This window comes from Eurypyga helias, unplaced genomic scaffold (genome assembly GCF_000690775.1).
Source record: "Eurypyga helias isolate BGI_N326 unplaced genomic scaffold, ASM69077v1 scaffold46347, whole genome shotgun sequence".
Taxonomy (NCBI): domain Eukaryota; kingdom Metazoa; phylum Chordata; class Aves; order Eurypygiformes; family Eurypygidae; genus Eurypyga; species Eurypyga helias.
In genome coordinates, this window is record NW_010260708.1 from 5,105 (window position 1) to 5,306 (window position 202).

The window sequence follows — 202 nt, forward strand, 5'->3', positions numbered from 1 at the left end:
TTCCTTGTCCCCCCCCCGGGCAGTGGAAGGGTCTCTAAGGTCTTCCTGGACCCTTCCCTTCTCCAGGCTGACCCCCCCACCCCCCCCAGCCTGTCCCCATGGCAGAGGAGCTCAGACACTTGGAGCAACTCCGTGGCCTCCTCTGGACTCGCTCCAACTGATCTGTGTCCTCCTTACATTGAGGCCCCACAGCTGGACGCAG